At 37.1% G+C, this 23,390-nt stretch overlaps 1 long non-coding RNA gene across 1 annotated transcript in view; it reads right to left on the bottom strand.

Annotated features, from left to right (window-relative positions):
* Positions 1-17,692: 17,692 nt before the first annotated feature.
* LOC138352890 (uncharacterized) overlaps positions 17,693-23,390 on the bottom strand; it is a 460,756-nt gene continuing 455,058 nt past the window's right edge. The window contains exon 3 of the long non-coding RNA XR_011222928.1: positions 17,693-18,028. This is a non-coding gene — a long non-coding RNA (uncharacterized lncRNA). The remainder of the gene's footprint in view (positions 18,029-23,390) is intronic.

The raw sequence follows: 23,390 nt of genomic DNA, 5'->3' as shown, positions 1-23,390 counted from the left end.
TAAATTTAATTGTATTGATCTATGACATTTATTGAAATCAATTATTGATCTCATTTTTGTTCTTTTAATTAAGTTCATACTAATTATAGGTTAAAACTAAGCTAAATAAAATTTATTATCTATAAGATTATTTTACTTTACAATTATCATTTGTCAAATTTTTTTATATATTCATCTTGACAGTCTCTACTGATTTTTTGTTTTCTCCACCAAACTTGTTTATCCTCCATGGCTATCTAGTGACCTTAATTCTACCTCTAATTGTTTCAATTCTTTTGTTTACTTGCATTTACTGTTGTGTTTTGCCATAATTATTTCTAATTTTAGCAGACTCAATACTTTGTAAGCTCTTATTGTATTGTTATATTATTATATTGTTGTGTTTTGCTATAATTACTTTCTATTTTACAGCAGATTTAGTTTTCATCTGTTCCTGTAATTGCTTATCTTATTGTATCCTGACATTATCTTATCTATATGCTTACTGATATTGATCCTGATCGAAATCTTCTGTCCCATATCCACACAAATCAGCACAATGATCATCATTATTGCAGGTATTACACAGCAAATCTTGCAAAAAACAAACTCCTAAATAGCACCTGCTTATCAGTTTACAACCAAAATGTTAGGTCACTTGGTAAACATTTTGATGATATAAATGCACTACTTACAGCACTAGGTACTAAATTATCTTTCATCATTTTAACAGAAACTTGGCTAAGTAATGACTATACCCAACTCTACAATTTAGCTGGTTATAAAGCCATTCATAACTGCAGGCCTAATAAAAAAGGTGGCGGTACAGCAATATATTACAAAGATACCTTCACTTGCAATAGTGTCATTAGTGATAGAGACGACTATTGTGAATATACCTTTGCCAAGTTCTCCAGTAAATCCCTTAAATCCTCCCTGATAATCGGTGCCATCTATAGATTTCCTAACACCAACATAGCTTTATTCTCTGACAATGTAAGGAATCTTATCATAAATAACAATCTCAACAAAAATCACATCATTCTGGGAGGTGATTTCAATATTGACTTGGGTCTTCAAAACAACCCTCAAGTTGACTATTTCCGTAACAGCATGCACTCCTGTATGCTAATCCCCACAATCACCAAGCCCACCCGAGTCACTCAAACATCTGCCACTACCCTGGATCACCTATGGACAAATATAACAGCTCCCCTTACATCTGGGGTACTTTATGACAGAACAACTGACCACTATCCTACTTTCCTCATAGCAAACATTGACACATCACCACCAGAAACCAAAAAACTCTCATTCTGGCTGCATAGTGAATCAGCTTTAGGCAATCTCTCTAATGCACTTCACAATATTAACTGGGAATCTGAATTTAATAATTCACAGGATATAAACTCATCAACTAACCTCTTTCTCTCCAAAACTCTAAGCCTCTACAACACTCACTGTCCCCTCCTTACCAAACAAGTAACTGATAAAAGAAAAAATAACCCGTGGCTCACAAGTGGCATAATTAAATCAATCAACAAAAAACATGAATACGAAAAGAAATTTAGGGATGGCCTAGTTTCAATGGAAGTAGTTAAAAGGTACTCATCAGTGCTTACCAGTATCATAAGAAAAGCAAAACTTTCGTATTATGAGACTAGATTCAAAGAAGCAAAAGGCAACATGAAAAGCACATGGAATACCATCTCTAACATCCTGGGAACTAAACAACACTCTCTAAGGATGGCCTTACACTGTCATCTGACTTAGAAATGGCGAATGAATTTAATAGCTTCTTTTCATCGATTGGTGCTAACCTTGCAAGTAAAATCCCACAGACTCAGACACATATCAACACATATCTCTCAGGCAGCTATCCAAACTCTCTTCTCCTCTCACCAGTCAGCCCGTCAGATGTTGTGTCCATCATACACTCATTAAAAACCAAAGCTGGGAACATCAGTGAAATCCCATCCATTGTATACAAGAGCGCCTCCCATGCCCTTGCACCACCTATAGCTCTGCTGTTCAACAAATCCCTTGAGTGTCATACCTTCCCTGATATCCTTAAAAACGTAAGAGTAACGCAAGTTCATAAAGGAGGTAATCCGTCAGACATAAACAACTACAGACCAATATCGAACCTACCCATACTATCAAAAATATTTGAAAAAATTATCCACAAACAGCTCTACTCCTATCTTGTAAAATACGACATTCTTAGCCCCTGTCAGTTTGGCTTCCGCTCTCAAAAGAGTACCAACGATGCAATTATTAGTCTCCTTGATATAATTTACTCAGCCCTTGACAAAAATGAGTTTCCAATTGGACTCTTCATTGACATGAGAAAGGCCTTTGATACGGTTAATCACGATTACCTCTTATGTAAACTCCATCATTATGGAATCCGAGGCCATGCACTGGACTATATCCAGTCCTATCTTAGTGATAGACACCAATGTGTAGCCATCAATAATATTATCTCTCCCATTCTACCAATAACCGTTGGAGTGCCACAGGGCAGCATCTTGGGACGCCTACTATTTCTTATATACATTAATGATCTGCCTAATGTCTCTAACATTCTGAAACCTATTTTGTTTGCTGATGATACTACCCTCATTTACTCCAACCCCAACCCACATACACTAAATGATGTTGTTAATATTGAACTAAAAAAAGTCCACTTATGGATGTCAACCAACAAACTAACACTTAAACATAGAAAAGACCTACTACATCCTATTTCGAAGCAAATCTACAAATGCAATTCAGCTTCAGATTGACAATGTAAACATTAGCAATAAAAATGATGGAAAGTTTCTTGGCATATTCCTAGACAAGAGACTCAACTTCAGTACCCACATACAACACATAACTAAGAAAGTCTCTAAAACAGTTGGTATACTCTCCAAAATCAGATATTATGTTCCTAACTCTGCTCTCATCTCTCTATATTATGCACTAATCTATCCCTATCTCAACTATGGTATCTGTGCATGGGGTTCAACCACTACAAACCACCTCAAGTCCATCATCACCCAGCAAAAATCTGCTATCAGAATAATATCAAATTCTGCTTTCAGACAACACACAGCCCCCTTGTTTAACTCCCTAAACATGCTAAACATAATTTCTCTCCACAAATTCTCTTGTGTCAACTACATTTACAAAACCCTGTTCTTAAATGCAAATCCTTGTCTGAAACTCTTCCTGGACAGATGTAATAGGACCCATTATCACCACACCAGAAATAAATATCTCTTCGATATCCCCAGAGTTAAACTTAATCTGTGTAAACACTCTATGCAAATAAAGGGACCCAGTTTATGGAACTCACTCCCTACTGAATTGAAAAGCTGTCCAACTTTTACATCATTCAAAATCAATACTAAAAAGTACCTAATATCATCTTCATAATTTTTCACTTTTTGCCTTAAAATTGCACTGTATCTATTGCTACCCAATCTCCCAACGTTTATGTTCCCAATTTGAACATCTTTACCATTGTGAACATTGCTGTTTTCTTATATATGCTGCCAATCTGTTATATAATAATAATAATAATAATAATAATAATATTTTATTTAGGTAAGGTACATACATACAATAAATTTTTACAAAGATTGGTTGACTTATAGGTAGAGCTAGTACATACAATGCCTAAAGCCACTATTACGCAAAGCGTTTTGGGCATGATAAACTTAAATGACAAGCTTAATACTAATTGAGCATACTGAGTAGATGAAAACAAGAAATGAAAACATAGATGAAAAAGCAGCACAAATACAAATATGTCGACAAACAATACAATACAATACAATTTTATTTAGGTAAGGTACATACATACAATAAATTTTTACAAGGATTATTTGACTTATAGGTAGAGCTAGTACATACAATGCCTAAAGCCACTATTACGCAAAGCGTTTCGGGCATGATAAACTTAAATGACAAGCTTAATACTAATTGAGCATAATGAGTAGAATGAAAACAAGAAATGAAAACATAGATGAAAAAGCAGCACAAATACAATTATGTCGACAAACAGCGCTCTTTAAAGAAAAAAACAGACATTGGTTGACAATAGAAGGGTAAGGTAGGTTACAGGGAATTTATTAGGTATAGCATCGCTTTTAACTTAAACTGGTTGAGAGAGGTACAGTCTTTAACATGGTTGGGAAGGTCATTCCACATTCTGGACCCCTTGATTTGTAGAGCATTTCTAGTTTGATTAAGTCGTACTCTAGGAATATCAAAACTGTATTTATTTCTGGTGTGATACTCATGGGTTCTGATACAACCTTCTATGAAGCTTTTGAGATCAGGATTTGCATTATAGTTTAGCGTTTTATATATGTATAATACACATGAGAGAATGTGCAGTGACTTAATGTCTAACATATTCAAAGATTTAAGTAGGGGTACTGAGTGATGTCTGGGGCCAGAATTGGATATTGTCCTAATAGCAGCTTTGTGTTGAGTAATTAGAGGACGTAAGTGATTTTGGGTAGTTGAGCCCCAAGCACAAATACCATAGTTGAGATATGGATAGATAAGGGAGTAATAGAGAGTCACCAGGGCAGGGCGTGGTACATAATATCTGATCTTAGAAAGAATGCCCACAGTTTTTGAAACTTTTTTTGATATGTTTAGAATGTGTCCCTGGAAATTCAGCTTGTGGTCAATGAGAATGCCAAGGAATTTGCCATCTAATTTGTTACAAATTTGGGTATTGTTTATTTTGAGATTTATTTGATTAGAGGATTTATTGCCAAACAGAATATAGAAGGTTTTGTCAATGTTAAGGGTGAGTTTGTTGGCAGTTAGCCACAGATGGACTTTATTTAGCTCAGTATTTACTGTGGCATTTAGAGCAAGGGGATCAGGACTGGAGTAAATGAAGGTTGTGTCGTCAGCAAATAGAATTGGTTTGAGGTGTTGGGAGGCATTTGGAAGGTCATTAATGTAGATGAGAAAGAGGAGAGGGCCAAGTATGCTGCCCTGGGGAACACCAATGTTGATGGGTAGGGTGGGAGAAATTGTATTATTCACAGAAACATATTGGAGCCTGTCAGTAAGGTAGGATTTGAGGTATTGTAGGGAGTGTCCTCTGACTCCATAATGATGTAATTTAAGAAGAAGGTTTTGGTGGTTGACAGTATCAAAAGCTTTACGCAGGTCCACAAACAACCCAACAGGGAACTCATTTTTATCAAGAGCTGTATGAATCGAGTTAAGCATACTAATAAGTGCATCGTTAGTGCTTTTTTTGGGTCTGAAGCCATATTGGCAAGGGCTAAGTATATTGAGTTTGGCTAGATATGAGTAAAGCTGCTTATAGATTAGTTTTTCAAAATTTTTTGACAAGTTTGGCAGGATAGATATAGGTCTGTAGTTGTTAACATTTGTGAGATTACCACATTTGTGGACAGGCGTTACTCTCGCTTTTTTTAGAATATCTGGGAAGGTTTGGAGTTCAAGTGACTTGTTGAAGAGCAAAGCAATAGCAGGGGCTAAAGATCTGGAGGCTTTTTTGTAAATTAAAGTTGGTATCTCCTCAAGGGCACCAGACTTGGTTTTAAGGGAAAGGATTAACTCATTGACGTCAGTGGAATTAATAGGCTTTAGGTACAGAGACTGTGGATAGTTACCTGAAAGATAGTCATTAATGTCTGTACTGGAAGATGGAATATCATTTGCAAGGGATGAACCAATGGAAGAGAAGAACCTATTGAACTCAATAGCAGAATCAGAGGCTGAAAGCTGACCATCGTTATTAGACAGGAGAGTCGGTTTGTTATTTAAAGACTTCTTTGATCCCAATATTTGAGAAATTGTTCTCCAAGTTTGTTTAATGTTGCTCTTTATTTGGGTAAATTTATCTTCGTAGTATTTAGTTTTGGCTCGTCTAATTATCTTAGACAGCAATAATGAGTAATTCTTTGAGAATTCTTTGGAGACAATTCCTAACCTATACTTCTTCTCAAGGTCATGTTTTTTATTAATAGATTTAAGTATTCCCTTTGTAAGCCAGGGATTGTTAAGCCTTTTGGTTGTGACTTGTTTTGTAAGCATAGGACAGTGGGTATTATAAAGGCTAAGAGTTTTTTGAAGAAAAGATTGCACTGCTAGGTTGATGTCCACTATGTTACCTAACTCGGACTCCCAGTTGACATTATCAGCAGCAGTTATAAAATTGTCTATAGCAGTTTCATTGTGTAGTCTAAAACGTATCACTCTTGACTCAAGAGGTGGTTTGCTAATGTTAGTTAAGAGAAATGTGGGGTAATGATCTGTAGTGCTATCGGTGATTATACCTGAAGTAAGCGGAGAGGTTATGTTTGTCCAGATGTGATCGAGCGTCGTGGCAGTGCTATCAGTGATTCTAGTAGGTCTAGTGATTAAGGGTATGAGGAAGCAGGAATTCATACAGTTGAGGAAGCTAACAGCAGTGGGGTGTTCAGGCTCGCAGAGGTCAATATTAAAGTCCCCTGCGATAATTAGGTGGTTTTTGTTCAGTCTGTTATCAAGTATTAGATTTCTAAGGTTTGAGTTGAATTCGGACACACCAGTGTTAGGAATTCTATAAACTGCACCCACAGTCAGGACAGACTCGGCACCCTTGACTCTGAAGCTGGCGAAGATATACTCCCCATAGCAGTCTCTGGATCTAATTTATTTTAAGCATGTTAGTTCTTGGTGGTAGTAAAGAGCAGTGCCACCACCTCTCTGAAGTTGACGACAGTTGTGAATTGCTGAGTAGTTAGGCATGTTAAAGAGCTGAGTAGTATCCTCTTTCAACCATGTTTCAGTAAGTATAATAAAAGAGAATTTGTTGTCAATAGCTTCAATCAAGGCACTAACATCATCGAAGTGTTTACCTAGGGATCTAACGTTCAGATTGATTACAGAGATATTGTGATTATGAGTTAATACATTGTTTACATCATGTGCTGCAAAATATCTGCAATTTAGATCATTAAAGTGATAATTGTCATAGATAGTGGATAAGAGGTTAAGTTCAGGGTCTATACTTGTCTGCATAAAAAAAGCTGATTGCAGGAAAAACAAGGGAAGAAAGGCAAATAACAAGGTAGAAATAAGCTATAAAATAGGGAAAAAAATGCACACAATACAGTACAAAGCAAACTCAAAAGGGGCTTACAGGGGTACAATGGAGTAAGGGAGTATGGCTAGGCTAGGCAACCTAGGTAATAAATGAGATTAACGAAAAAACATATAAACATGGACTATACAAAACACAAGATATAGAAATACAAAACAAAAATATAAACAAGACTAAGCAATACAAAAACAAATTGAGCAAAAATGAAAAATGAGGTAGATTGCTTACAAGTACTCTCAGGTACACTGTAAGAACAATTTGCAATTTGAGATGCAGGCAAAGCCAGGGGTACAATGGAGTAAGGGAGCATGGCGAGGCTAGGCAACCTAGGTAATAAATGGAATCAAAGAAAAGTTGAATAATAAGCATAGGCAAATTTAAGCTAATGATTATTAACTATAAATAGTTCAGTTATGACTGTATAATTAATAAGACCTGAAGAACTATTTATGCACTCAATTAAATAATTTCAGTAAATGACTAGTTAAGAGTAAGTTAAAAATTAAGTCAGAAAATGAAACAATGAGACTTAGGAAACCTAGCCCCACTAGTTGACAGGGGGTTAATTAAGTTAATTCACTGGGAGTGATAATGAGCTGAGACAGACCACATTGGGAGAGGAAAGCGTTGAGGTTCTCTTCTTTAGTAATTGTGAACATTTTGCCCTCTGCGGTTTTTCTCACCTTTATCAGTCCATCTCTAACGAAGCACTGATGAATCGCATCTGGGTTTTTTTGACGGATTTGACGCAGGCGGTAGAGGAGGTGCTGTCTGTTCCTAGTCAAGCACTCGTTGATGTATAATCCCTTCCGTTGGGCTACAGTTGTTCGGACTAGATTGGATTTCGTGAACTGGGAAGACAGCTTCAGGCGAATTTTCCGTTGGTTTTGACCTGATGGATTCTTTTTGCCTTCTCTGTAGGCAGCAATAACGTCAGATTTGTTTAGAATGAGCTGCAATTTGTCTTTTAAGAGATCCAGAGCTATTTCGACACAGTTTTCACCATCATGTCCACAGGTATATCTTGGGACGACACTATAACAGAGTCTAGCAGCTTTTGCTGGTCTTGTTCATCCTGGGAGACAGAACGCTGGGCTGAAAATGTACTGATACATGCAGTCATTTTGTTGAGAGCTTCCTCCTGTTTTTTAATGGCTTCATCAGTTTTCAGAAGGTTGCTTTCCTCACGGAGATCATTCAAATCATGCTGTAGTTGGTCTTGGCTTGCCTTGCAGTTTCTAATATCCTCGCGGAGGAGGGTTATTTCTTCTTGTTGTTGTTGGAGATTAGCGCGGATCGCTAGATTCTCATTTAGAAGACTCAAGATGATAGCATTTTGAGACTCGAGGACTTGGCACAACTTTTTGAACCACTGATTCTCGGCCCAGTTATAGAATTCCGGTGAGGGACCGGAAGCTCACTTGAGTTGCTTATAGTGGGATGCTAGCATGTCCATAGGAGAGGGTTGAGAGTACTCTGCTCCCTTGCTCAAAGGGGTGGAGGGGAGGGCAGCACCGCTGCCCTGGACCCCAGAGCTTCCAGACGGAGAAGCACGAATATTGTTTGAGTTGGCCGGGATGGTTGCCTTGTTAAGGGGTTTGTTGTCCTTCTTTCTCTGCACAGCCCCATTTTTAGGAGACATGATTGGTTAGAATGGACTGGGGGTATATATTGTGAAGAAACTTGCGTCAGGCAGCGCGGTGGCGGCAGCATGCACTGGTACTCACAGCCGTAGAGGAATGTTTTGAAACTTAATTGAGATGGAATGAGTTGATTTTGGTCGGTTACTTTGGTTTTGCTATAACATGCTAGCACTCCATGTACTTAGCTGCCTGTGGGTGGCGGTCTACATCATGTGGCAATAGTATAAGGGCTGATATACAGCTTAGAGTGAGGAGCGTAGCGTGATCACGTTGGTCTCGTAGCGTAGCTCGTCTTTATTGATTTGCTCAACAAACAGCGCTCTTTAAAGAAAAAACAGACATTGGTTGACAATAGAAGGGTAAGGTAGGTTACAGGGAATTTATTAGGTATAGCTTCGTTTTTAACTTAAATTGGTTGAGAGAGGTACAGTCTTTAACATGGTCGAGAAGGTCATTCCACATTCTGGGCCCCTTGATTTGTAGAGCATTTCTAGTTTGATTAAGTCGTACTCTAGGAATATCAAAACTGTATTTATTTCTGGTGTGGTGCTCATGGGTTCTGTTACAACCTTCTATGAAGCTTTTGAGATCAGGATTGGCATTATAGTTTAGCGTTTTATATATGTATATTACACATGAGAGAATGTGCAGAGACTTAATGTCTAACATATTCAGAGATTTGAGTAGGGGTACCGAGTGATGTCTGGGGCCAGAGTTGGATATTGTCCTAATAGCAGCTTTGTGTTGAGTAATTAGAGGACGTAAGTGATTTTGGGTAGTAGAGCCCCAAGCACAAATACCATAGTTGAGATATGGATAGATAAGGGAGTAATAGAGTCACCAGGACAGGGCGTGGTACATAATATAATAGTACATAATAGTGGTTGTGGGTTGTTTTCTCTTCCCACAACCAAACCATCACCAGAGAAATCCTAGTAAACAACACAGAAATCATCGATAGATACAGCGATAGCAGGCGGCTTGACGTTTGCGAGGCACTACACATCAAGAAGTCAACACCAGCAATCAACAGCCACTTAATGCACAACTATATTCTACCCACCTCAAGACTCCGCTCCAATATAGAAGCATCAAGAAATATGGACCAATAGGCTTTCTACAAACACTTCTATTCAATACCCATTGTTTCGTGTTCTGTCTTGTGTTGATGAAATTAATACCCTAATAATACCACCTCTTGTTCTGTCTTGTGTTGATGAAATTAATACCCTATTAATGCCACCTCATCCCATCCACCTCACTCAAATGTAGATATAAAATCGGAGATGCGTAAGTTCTATTCAGTTGTGTATTTGTAAACTAAAGTCTTTGAAAATGTAATAAGTTTTACGAAACGCGCTCGTGTCGCGTCAGACTAGAAATAAAAATGAATTTTGGAGAATTGATTTTTGATTTACCTCCAACAGTGAAAAGAAATGTACGAAAGATTGAGAAAATTCGTGTTAGAATTATTAATCTTACTTTTTCGGTCATATTTAATAATATATATATATATATATATATATATATATATATATATATATATATATATATATATATATATATATATATATATATATATATATATATATATATATATTTATATATATATATATATTATTAAATATGACCGAAAAAGTAAGATTAATAATTCAAACACAAATTTTCTCAATATTTCTTATAGTTATTTTCACTGTTGATGGTAATTGAAAAATCATTTCTCCAAAATTCATTTTTATTTCTAGTCTGACGCGACACTTGAACGCGTTTCGTAATAACTTAATATATTTTCAAAGACTTTAGTTTACACACACACAACTATATCCTGCAAACACTAAACAGAGTTTAAACAGCTTTGATTTTATACCTGCATTTGGTGTGTAAACTAAAGTCTTTGAAAATGTAATAAGTTATTACAAAACGCGTTCAAGTGTCGCATCAGACTAGAAATAAAAATGAATTTTGGAGAACTGATTTTTCAAATACCATCAACAGTGAAAAGAACCATAAAAAATATTGAGAAAATTCGTGTTAGAATTATTAATCTTACTTTTTCGGTCATATTTAATAATATATGTCTACAGGAAAGACTGCTACCAAAATATACTAATATATATATATACATATATATATATATATATATATATATATATATATATATAAGCCTATACTTGCATAAACCACAGGTGAAGATTAACAATCTTTGGACAACACCCACCAGTGGGCCTCGAACCCAGAAAGCACAACTACCTTCCAGTAGCTGCCATAACTAGTACGCCTTAACCCACTACACCATCAGACCATGGTGTAGTGGGTTAAGGCGTACTAGTTAGTGTAGCTACTGGAAGGTAGTTGTGCTTTCTGGGTTCGAGGCCCACTGGTGGGTGTTGTATATATATATATATATATATATATATATATATATATATATATATATATATATATATATATATATATATAACTGAAAACTCACACCCCAGAAGTGACTCGAACCCACACTCCCAGGAGCAACGCAACTGGTATGTACAAGACGCCTTAATCCACTTGACCATCACAACCGGAGTATGGATTCGAGTCACTTCTGGGGTGTGAGTTTTCAGTTGCATATTGTCCTGGGGACCATTCAGGCTTGTTCGCATTTGTGTTCCTCACGTGTGCCCCAAAGAATGAGGTGATTTGGTAAAATGCTATGCCCAAGATTACTATCCGAGTGCCGACGGTGGGGTGGTTCAAATAGCCTCGGCTATCACCTCATTTTGTCCGGTCGTGATGGTCAAGTGGATTAAGGCATCTTGTACATACCAGTTGCGTTGCTCCTGGGAGTATGGGTTCGAGTCACTTCTGGGGTGTGAGTTTTCAGTTGCATATTGTCCTGGGGACCATTCAGGCTTGTTCGCATTTGTGTTCCTCACGTGTGCCCCAAAGAATGAGGTGATTTGGTAAAATGCTATGCCCAAGATTACTATCCGAGTGCCGGCGGTGGGGTGGTTCAAATAGCCTCGGCTATCACCTCATTTTGTCCGGTCGTGATGGTCAAGTGGATTAAGGCGTCTTGAACATACCAGTTGCGTTGCCCCTGGGAGTATGGGTTCGAGTCACTTCTGGGGTGTGAGTTTTCAGTTGCATATTGTCCTGGGGACCATTCAGTCTTGTTCGCATGTATATATATATGTCGTACCTAGTAGCCAGAACTCACTTCTCAGCCTACTATGCAAGGCCCGATTTGCCTAATAAGCCAAGTTTTACTGAATTAATATATTTTCTCTAATTTTTTTCTTATGAAATGATAAGCTACCCATTTCATTATGTATGAGGTCAATTTTTTTTTATTGGAGTTAAAGTTAACGTAGATATATGACCGAACCTAACCAACCCTACCTAACCTAACCTAACCTATCTTTATAGGTTAGGTTAGGTTAGGTAGCCGAAAACGTTAGGTTAGGTTAGGTTAGGTAGGTTAGGTAGTCGAAAAAACATTAATTCATGAAAACTAGGCTTATTAGGCAAATCGGGCCTTGCATAGTAGGCTGAGAAGTGAGTTCTGGCTACTAGGTACGACATATATATATATATATATATATAGAGAGAGAGAGAGAGAGAGAGAGAGAGAGAGAGAGAGAGAGAGAGAGAGAGAGAGAGAGAGAGAGAGAGAGAGAGAGAGAGAGAGAGAGAGAGGGAGAGAGAGAAGAAAGAGTACCACCTCTGGCTGGAAGAAGGGGGACCCATAGCCTCGGAGGAAACCACACATAACGCATTAGAGGGAATGTAGGTCCTCTTCAATACAGTTTCTGTATGCTTTTCTCCTACTACCCTCTTCCATTTTTTTTTTTTTTTTTTTTTTGCTTTATTGTGTATTTAAAGGTTACAAAACATACAAGACAAATGCCTAAAGGTTATGGATCTATTGAAGCTCCTCCGCTTCCGGACAGGAACCAAGGACGCAGCAAGCATTTCCCCTCTGGATCGCCACACTGAGGCACTGAAACAAAAAATGGAAGCCCTTGGGTCTCTGGTGACGTCAATGAGCTTGGAACCCAATTCCTTGAGAAATCCCAAGGCACTCTTGCCCCAGGGGCCATGCGTCTCAGACGCTATGGGAACAAAGAGGCATTGACTTTCCAGTCGCCTGTACTTGAGTGATTTTGCTGTTTCCCTGTGGTTGGCCGCCCCACCTGCTTGATCAGCTCCGAAGTGTGCATAGGTGTCAGCCAGGGTGGATACACACGTGTAGTCCCACACCAACTGTCTACCCTCCTTCCATGAGTATATGGTGATACCATCAGGACGAAGTGCGAGGAAATCCGGGTTTTGGACCCCTAGGATGCGAGGTTCTCTCTCCGCTGGGCACCTAGCTGAGACGAGGCTTATTATATATATATATATATATATATATATATATATATATATATATATATATATATATGCGGAAAAACCACATTTGAAAAATAGAGAATACCTAATGCGTTTTCGGCTAATTAGCCTTCATCAGAGCAAAGTAGAATCCTACTTTGGATTATTCCAAAGTTAGTCTACTTTGTTCTGATGAAGGCGACTTAGCCGAAAACGTGTTAAGCATTCTCTATTTTTCAAATGGGGTTTTTCTTCATACTTGGATCAGTGTTTTTGTGATTGCTGTTGCATATATATATATATATATATATATATATATATATATATATATATATATATATATATATATATATATACATATATATATATATATATATATATATATATATATATATATATATATATATATATATATATATATATATATATATATAAGCCTATACTTGCATAAACCACAAGTGAAGATTAACAATCTTTGGACAACACCCACCAGTGGGACTCGAACCCAGAAAGCACAACTACCTTCCAGTAGCTGCCATAACTAGTACGCTTTAACCCACTGCACCATCAGACCCTACAAAAGAAGTAGAGACTTCGAGATATATATATACATCTCAAATATCTCCACCTCCCGAGGGCACTAGACAAGTGTGAGGTTAGTCTGCGTTTTTCATCAAGCCACTGTCAATGTGAGAGAACTCATGTCCATGCTATAAGCCTATACTTGCATAAACCACAAGTGAAGATTAACAATCTTTGGACAACACCCACTAGTGGGCCTCGAACCCAGAAAGCACAAGTACCTTCCAGTAGCTGCCATAACTAGTACGCCTTAACCCACTACACCATCAGACCATGGTGTAGTGGTCTGATGGTTTAGTGGGTTAAGGCGTACTAGTTATGGCAGCTACTGGAAGGCAGTTGTGCTTTCTGGGTTCGAGTCCCACTGGTGGGTGTTGTCCAAAGATTGTTAATCTTCACTTGTGGTTTATGCAAGTATAGGCTTATAGCATGGACACGAGTTCTCTCACATTGACAGTGGCTTGATGAAAAACGCAGACTACCCTCACACTTGTCTAGTGCCCTCGGGAGGTGGAGATATTTGAGATGTATATATATCTCGAAGTCTCTACTTCTTTTGTAGGGTCTGATGGTGTAGTGGGTTAAAGCGTACTAGTTATGGCAGCTACTGGAAGGTAGTTGTGCTTTCTGGGGTCGAGTCCCACTGGTGGGTGTTGTCCAAAGATTGTTAATCTTCACTTGTGGTTTATGCAAGTATAGGCTTATAGCATGGACACGAGTTCTCTCACATTGACAGTGGCTTGATGAAAAACGCAGACTAACCTCACACTTGTCTAGTGCCCTCGGGAGGTGGAGATATTTGAGATGTATATATATATCTCGAAGTGTCTACTTCTTTTGTAGGGTCTGATGGTGTAGTGGGTTAAAACGTACTAGTTATGGCAGCTACTGGAAGGTAGTTGTGCTTTCTGGGTTCGAGTCCCACTGGTGGGTGTTGTCCAAAGATTGTTAATCTTCACTTGTGGTTTATGCAAGTATAGGCTTATAGCATGGACACGAGTTCTCTCACATTGACAGTGGCTTGATGAAAAACGCAGACTAACCTCACACTTGTCTAGTGCCCTCGGGAGGTGGAGATATTTGAGATGTATATATATATCTCGAAGTCTCTACTTCTTTTGTAGGGTCTGATGGTGTAGTGGGTTAAAGCGTACTAGTTATGGCAGCTACTGGAAGGTAGTTGTGCTTTCTGGGTTCGAGTCCCACTGGTGGGTGTTGTCCAAAGATTATATATAAATATATATATATATAACTGAAAACTCACACACCAAAAGTGACTCGAACCCATACTCCCAGAAGCAACGCAACTGGTATGTACAAGACGCCTTAATCCACTTGACCATCACGACCGGACAAAATGAGGTGATAGCCGAGGCTATTTGAACCACCCCACCGCCGGCACTCGGATAGTAATCTTGGGCATAGCATTTTACCAAATCACCTCATTCTTTGGGGCACACGTGAGGAACACAAAAAAAATTTCCTGGGGACCATTCAGGCTTGTTCGCATATATATATATATATATATATATATATATATATATATATATATATATATATATATATATATATATATATATATATATACAAGGATGGGGATATACCGTCAACTGATTTAGAAATGGCAAATGAATTTAATAGTTTCTTTTCATCGGTTGGTGCTAATCTTGTCAGTAAAATCCCACAGACTCAGACACATATTAACACATATCTCTCAGGCAGCTATCCAAACTCTCTTCTCCTTTCACCAATCAGCCCGGCAGATGTTGTGTCCATCATACACTCTCTAAAAACCAAGGCAGGGAACACCAGTGAAATTCCGTCCATTGTGTACAAGAGAGCCTCCCATGCCCTTGCCCCACCCATAGCACTACTGTTCAACAAATCTATAGAGTGTCACACCTTCCCTGATATCCTCAAAAAAGCAAGAGTAACGCCAGTCCATAAAGGAGGCAATCCGGCGGACATAAACAATTATAGACCACTATCAAATCTACCCATTCTATCAAAAATATTTGAAAAAATTGTTTACAAACAGCTCTATTCCTACCTCGTAAAATTCGACATACTCAGCCCCTGCCAGTTTGGCTTCTGGTCCCAAAAGAGCACCAATGATGCAATCATTAGTCTCCTTGACGTTATCTATTCAGCCCTTGACAAAAATGAGTTTCCGATTGGACTGTTCATTGACCTAAGAAAAGCCTTTGATACTGTTAATCACAACTACCTCTTACTTAAACTCCAGCATTATGGAATCCGAGGCCTTGCCCTTGACTACATCCGATCCTATCTTAGTGACAGACACCAATATGTAACCATCAATGATACAACTTCTTCCACTCTACCAATTACCGTTGGAGTGCCACAGGGCAGCATCTTAGGACCTCTTCTATTTCTTATATATATAAACGATCTGCCTAATGTCTCTAATATTCTCAAACCTATATTGTTTGCTGACGATACTACCCTTATCTATTCAAACCTCAACCCACATACACTAAATAATGTTGTGAATAATGAATTAAAAAAAGTCTACTTATGGATGTCAACGAACAAACTAACATTAAACATCGAAAAGACTTACTACATCTTATTTGGAAGCAAATCATCAAATGCACTTCAGCTACAGATAGACAACATTAACATCAGTAATAAAAATGATGGCAAGTTTCTTGGCCTATTCCTAGACAAGACGCTCAACTTCAGCACCCACATTCAACACATAACTAAGAAAGTCTCTAAGACAGTTGGTATACTCTCCAAAATCAGATATTATGTTCCTAACTCTGCTCTCCTCTCACTATATTATGCACTAATCAACCCCTATCTTAATTATGGTATCTGAGCATGGGGGTCTACCACTGCAAACCACCTTAAGCCCATCATCACACAGCAAAAATCTGCTATCAGAATAATAACTAACTCTGCTTTCAGACAACACTCAGCTCCCTTGTTTAAATCCCTAAACTTGCTAAATATTAACTCCCTCCACACATTCTCTTGTGTCAACTACATTTACAAAACCCTGTTCTTAAATGCAAACCATGCTCTGAAACTCTCCCTGGACAGATGTAATAGGACCCATTATCACCACACCAGAAATAAATATCTCTTTGATATCCCCAGGGTCAAACTTAATCTGTGTAAGCACTCTATGCAAATTAAGGGACCTAGTCTATGGAACTCACTCCCTAGTGAATTGAAAACCTGTAGCCTTATTTAAAAGCAAAACCAAAAAGTACCTAACTTCATCTTCTTAGTTTCCTACACTGAGCTTTAAATTTGCTCTGTACCTAGTGTTACCCAATCTCCTAATTTTTATGTAATATCAAACAACCTTATCATTGTGTTCAGTGCTGTCTTCTTTTATGTGCTAGCCATATGCTATATTGTGACTACCAATTTTTGTCAACTACCATTCAAGCTGTCATTGCAATCAATCTTATATTGTTTCTGCTGTATTGTGCCTACCAATTTTTGTCAACTACCATTCAAGCTGTCATTGCAATCAATCTTAGCTACCTATGTGCTTTAATATACTGTACCTACAATTTTCTCTCATCTTCTTTTTTTCATTTCATGTAAATGTTATCATTTTTTTGTCTATAAATTTTGCAAGTATTTACCTCCTTAAAATTTTCTTAGATTAAGGACCTGCCCGAAACGCTGCGCGTGCTAGTGGCTTTACAAGACTGTAATTACCATATTTGTATCCTCACATTCCTTATGTACATTCTTGTATATGCATCAATAAATAAATAAATAAATAAATAAATATATATATATATATATTATATATATATATATATCCTCAGAGGAAATCACACATAATGCAATAGAGGGAATGTTTAGGTCCCCCTGAATACAGTTTCTGTGTGCTTTTCTCCTACCACCCTCTTCCTTTTGTGTTTTGTTGTCTTTTATTAGATATTTAAAGGTTACAATATGTACATTAGTTAATACAATTAACGCTTAAAGGTCATGGATCTCTTGTGAAACACATGGGTATTAATAGTTGTTTTATTATGTAAAATAAATATAAAAGGCCCAAGGGCCATGTAGGAACAAGAATGCAAGGCCGGCAGAAGCTGCATAAGTCTGGGAAGACAGAAGATTCTTTTGCTTTGAAGAAATTAGAAGATCCTGCTTCTCCATCCTCCTGTTTCCAAGATGGCGGCCACACCCTGCTTGCCCTGGACAATCACCATATGGAGAAGGACTGTGTGTTTACTGTGAAGAGAAGGTCAACAAATGCAGTGCCAGCATGAGTCAGTCTTGAAAGGTAAACGGTGATGGCACCCTCCCAGTAACACAAAAGTCAAGCAAGCCCAGTGAGGAAGACCTGTTGAAGGGAAAGAAGGAGAACGTGTAGTCATACATTTTTATTATATAAGATTCCTAAATATTAGATTGATATAAATTTGTGAGAGTATTCTGAGCATTTTGAATCATGTTGACCAGACCACACACTAGAAGTTGAAGGGACGACGACGTTTCGGTACGTCCTGGACCATTCTCAAGTCGATTGAATCAATCGACTTGAGAATGGTCCAGGACGGACCGAAACGTCGTCGTCCCTTCAACTTCTAGTGTGTGGTCTGGTCAACATACTTCAGCCACGTAATTGTGACTCATCGCCTGCATTTTGAATCATCTTGAGTCTTCTCCTCCCTAAGCAAATAAACTGTCAAAAGATTAAACAACCCCTGGCTCACAAGTAGCATACCCATCAATGCTTACCAATATAATACAAGGAGCCAAAGCTTCCTTTTATGAGAATAGATTTAAAGAAGCAAAAGGAAATATGAACATTACATGGAAAGCCATCTCTACATCCTAGGGTCTAAACAACAATCACATACCAAGCAGATAAAACTCTCCAAAGACGGTTACACACTTGCAACAGACTTAGATATTGCAACTAATTTCAATAGCTTCTTTTCATCAATTGGTGCAAACCTTGCCAGAAAAATTCCAGAGACCCAGACACAATTTATTTATGCATATACAAGAATGTACATAAGGAATGTGAGGATACAAATATGGTAATTACAGTCTTGTAAAGCCACTAGCACGCACAGCGTTTCGGGCAGGTCCTTAATCTAAGAAAATTTTATGGAGGTAAATACTTGCAAAATTTATAGACAAAAAAATTATAACATTTACATGAAATGAAAAAAAAAGATGAGAGAAAATTGTAGGTACAGTATATTAAAGCACATAGGTAGCTAAGATTGATTGCAATGACAGCTTGAATGGTAGTTGACAACAAATTGGTAGGCACAATACAGCAGAAACAATATAAGATTGATTGCAATGACAGCTTGAATGGTAGTTGACAAAAATTGGTAGTCACAATACAGCATATGGCTAGCACATAAAAGAAGACAGCAATGAACACAATGATAAGGTTGTTTGATATTACATAAAAATTAGGAGATTGGGTAACACTAGGTACAGAGCAAATTTAAAGCTCAGTGTAGGAAACTAAGAAGATGAAGTTAGGTACTTTTTGGTTTTGCTTTTAAATAAGGCAAAAGTTTTACAGTTTTTCAATTCACTAGGGAGTGAGTTCCATAGACTAGGTCCCTTAATTTGCATAGAGTGTTTACACAGATTAAGTTTGACCCTGGGGATATCAAAGAGATATTTATTTCTGGTGTGGTGATAATGGGTCCTATATACTACATATCTCACAGGTAGCTAACTCTCTATTCCTTTTACCAGTCTGCCTGACAGACATTATATCCATAATTCAATTACTTAAAACCAAAGCTTGGAACATTAATAAAATACCATCTATGATATATAAGAGTGCTGCCCCTGTTCTTGCAACACCCATTCCTCTGCTATTCAACAAATCTCTAGTGTCCTACTTTTCCTGATATCCTTAAAAAAGCAAGAGTGGTGCCAGTTCATAAAGGAGGCGAGACAACTGACAATTACAGAATAATATCACATCTACCTAAACTTTCAAAAATTGTTTTTTTTTTAACAGCTCTATTCCTACTTCGTAAAATCTATATACTAAGTCCCTGCCAGTTTGGCTTTTGTTTCCAAATGAGTATCAATGATGCCATCATTAGACTGTTTGATATAATCTACACTGCCCTTGACAAAATGAGTTCTCAATTGGCTTCTTCATTGACTTGAGAAAAGCCTTTGATACTATAAACCATAATTACCTCTTATTTAAACTTCACCACTATGGTATTCAAGGCCTTGCTTTGGACTATATTCGTTCCTATCTAAGTGACAGGAACTAATATGTACTCATCAATAGCATAACTCCAACTTTTGGACAAAAGTCCAACTTTTGCCTTATTCAAAAATATATAACCAAAAAGTACCTAATTTCATCTTCATAGTTTTCTACCTAGTACTTTATGTTCACACTGTATCTAGTGCTACCTAATCCCCCAACATTTGTACCTAAGCCATATTACTTTACCACTGTAATCTTAGATATCATCTGATATCATGGTTGTTGTATTGAGTGCATATTCTACTGCATTATTCCTTGAGATTTTTCCTTGAAACGATCCTCATATTATGCTTCAGTGAACCAACGTATAACCCTGAAATGTTATCCTCATGTACCTAGTAATCCTTGTTTCATTATTGTGTATTGTTATTATTGTGTATTGTTATTATTGTGTATTGTTATTAATAAAAATATTAAAAAATTATCCATTAATAAAAAACATGACCTTGAGAAGAAGTATAGGTTAGGAACCGTCTCCAAAGAATTCTCTAAGAATTACTCGTTATTGCTATCTAAAATAATTAGACGAGCCAAAACTAAATACAACGAAGATAAATTTACCCATATAAAGAACAACATTAAAAAAACTTGGAGCACAACTTCACAAATATTGGGATCAAAGAAGATTTTAAATAACAAACCAACAGTCCTGCCCAATAACGATGGTCAGCTTTCAGCCTCTGATTCTGCTATTGAGTTCAATAGGTTCTTCTCTTCCCTTGGGTCATCCCTTGCAAATAAATAAATAAATAAATATAAATAAATATGTTTATTCAGGTAAGGTACATACATACAAGTGATGTTACATTAATGGATCAATATATAGATAGAGCTAGTACATACAATGCCTAAAGCCACTATTACGCAATGCGTTTCGGGCAGATATATATTCCATATATATACAAATGATATTCCATCTTCCAGTACTGATGTTAAGGACTATCTTACAGGTAACTATCCACAGCCTCTGTACCTAAAGCCTACAAATTCCACTGACGTTAATGAGATAATCCTTTTGCCTTAAAACCAAGTCTAGTGCCCTTGAGGAGATACCAACTTTAATTTACAAAAAAGTCTCCAGATTTTTAGCCTCTGCTATTGCATTGCTCTTCAACAAGTCACTTGAACTCCAAACCTTCCAGATATTCTAACAAAGCGAGAGTAACCCCTGTCCACAAATGTGGTGATCTCACAGATGTTAACAACTACAGACCTATATCAATCCTGCCTAACTTGTCAAAAATATTTGAAAAACTAATCTACAAGCAGATTTACTCTTATCTAGCCAAACACAATATACTTAGCTCTTGTCAATATGGCTTCAGACCCAAAAAAGCACTAACGATGCACTTATTAGTATGATTAACTTGATTCATGCAGCTCTTGATAAAAATGAGTTCCCTGTTGGGCTATTTGTGGACCTGCGTAAGGCTTTTAACACTGTCAACCACCAAAACCTTCTTCTTAAATTACATCATTATGGAGTAAGAGGACACTCCCTACAATACCTCAAATCTTACCTTACTGACAGGCTCCAGTATGTTTCTGTGAATAATTCAATTTCTCCCACCCCCTACCCATCAACATCGGTGTTCCTCAGGGCAGCATACTTGGACCTCTCCTGTTTCTCATCTACATTAATGACCTTCCAAATCCCTCCCAACACCTCAAACCAATTCTATTTGCTGATGACACAACCTTCATTTACTCCAGTCCTGACCCCCTTGCTCTAAATGCCACAGTAAATATTGAGCTAAATAGAGTCCATCTTTGACTAACTGCTAACAAACTCACCCTTAACATTGACAAAACTTTCTATATTCTGTTTGGCAATAAATCGTCTAATCAAATAAATCTCAGAATAAACAATACCCAAATTTGTAACAAAATAGATGGCAAATTCCTAGGCGTTCTCATTGACCACAACCTGAATTTCCAGGAACACATTCTAAATATATCAAAAAAAAGTTTCAAAAACTGTTGCCATTCTTTCTAAGATCTGATATTATGTACCCCGCCCTGCCCTGGTGACGCTCTATTACTCCCTCATCTATCCATATCTCAACTATGGTATTTGTGTTTGGGGTTCTACTACCCAAAATCATTTACGTTCTCTAATTACTCAACACAAAGCTGCTATTAGGACAATATCCAACTCTGGCCCCAGACATCACTCGGTACCCCTACTCAAATCTCTGAATATGTTAGATATTAAGTCACTGCACATTCTCTCATATGTATTATACATATATAAAACGCTGAACTGTAATGCCAACCCTGACCTCAAAAGCTTCATTGAAGGTTGTAACAGAACCCATGAGCACCACACCAGAAACAAATACAGTTTTGATATTCCAAGAGTACGACTTAATCAAACTAGAAATGCTCTACAAATCAAGGGACCCAGAATGTGGAATGACCTTCCCAATCATGTTAAAGACTGTATCTCTCTCAACCAGTTTAAGATAAAAACGAAGCACTACCTAATAAATTCCCTGTAACTACCTTACCCCTATATTGTCAACCCATGTCTGTTTTTTTAAACAACACTGTTTGTCGACCTAATTGTATTTGTGCTGCTTTTTCAGCCATGTTACCCCCCTTTTTTATCTTTATTTTAATTTGTTCTCAACACATTTTATACTTTAAACTCAACTAGTATTAAGTTTTAGTCTTTAATATTTTTCCTGCTCGAAACGCTTTGCGTAATGGTGGCTTTAGGCATTGTATGTACTAGCTCTATCTATAAATCTATAAATTTTTGTAAAATCTGTTGTATGTATGTACCTTACCTGAATAAACATTTATTTATTATTTATTATTGTGTATTGTTATTATTCTAATCTGCTTTTGTGTCAAATTTCTTCAATGTACCTGTAAACATTTTTTTGTCAATTTTACTGTAATTCTTCTACTTAAAATTATCTGTACAGGTAAAGTAAATCTGTAAAGTACCTGTAAACATTTTTTATCAATTTTACTGGTAATTTATGTAAAAAATTTCTGTTAGTTTAAGGACTTGCCCGAAACGCTATGCGTGCTAGTGGCTTTACAAGAATGTAAATTCAATTTAATTTCTGTATTCTCTGTTAACCCCCAATGTACCTTCTTGTATATAAATAAATAAATAAATAGCCTCCCCCCTACTCTACCATTGACAGTAGGGGGTGCCACAGGGCAGCATCTTGGGAACTCTCTTATTTCTTATACATTATATATATATATATATATATATATATATATATAAATATATATATATATATATATATATATATATATATATATATATATATATATATATATATATATATATATATATATATATATGTCGTATCTAATAGCCAGAACGCACTTCTCTGCCTACTATGCAAGGCCCGATTTGCCTAATAAGCCAAGTTTTCATGAATTAATTGTTTTTCGACTACCTAACCTACCTAAC

This window comes from Procambarus clarkii, chromosome 55, assembly GCF_040958095.1.
Source record: "Procambarus clarkii isolate CNS0578487 chromosome 55, FALCON_Pclarkii_2.0, whole genome shotgun sequence".
Taxonomy (NCBI): Eukaryota; Metazoa; Arthropoda; class Malacostraca; order Decapoda; family Cambaridae; genus Procambarus; species Procambarus clarkii.
Note: the sequence above shows the minus strand (reverse complement) of the source record. Positions and strands in the feature narration are given on the sequence as shown.